Source organism: Cebus imitator, unplaced genomic scaffold, assembly GCF_001604975.1.
Source record: "Cebus imitator isolate Cc_AM_T3 unplaced genomic scaffold, Cebus_imitator-1.0 Scaffold69, whole genome shotgun sequence".
Classification (NCBI taxonomy): Eukaryota; Metazoa; Chordata; class Mammalia; order Primates; family Cebidae; genus Cebus; species Cebus imitator.
This window is the reverse complement of record NW_016107384.1, coordinates 5,909,510-5,909,976: the sequence shown is the minus strand read 5'-3', so window position 1 is coordinate 5,909,976 and position 467 is coordinate 5,909,510.

The following is a 467-nucleotide window of genomic DNA, read 5'->3' as shown; positions in this document are numbered from 1 at the left end:
GTCTTAGTACATTGCCAGCTAGGCATGAGTAGTCTCCTTATCTCCGTTGTCTGAGAATGCTGTCCTTTGGCTCTGAGGTCCAGATCCACAAAGAGAGTGTGCTGACTTGATGTCAGAAAATCAAGACAACGTCTAGTTTAATTATGGAACATAAAACAAAAACTTTACTCCTCTTTTAAAGTAAAAAAAGGCAAACCTGTTTCCTTTCTTTTAGAGTGGGATTTCCTCCTTTGTTTTATGGCATTTTAATCATTCTTATGTTCTTTACAAATCAAACAAACAAAAGATAAAAAGAAAAATAAACCTGCCAGTAGATAATTATGTTTTAGTTGGGCCACTGTAAATGGTTTAAGAGCAAATCAATGAATTTCATTTGTTTAGTTTTATTAAATTAACTTTTTTTTTTTTTTTTTTTTTTTTTTTTTTTGTTTTTTTTTTTTTTTTTTTTACAGTCTCGCTCTGTTGCT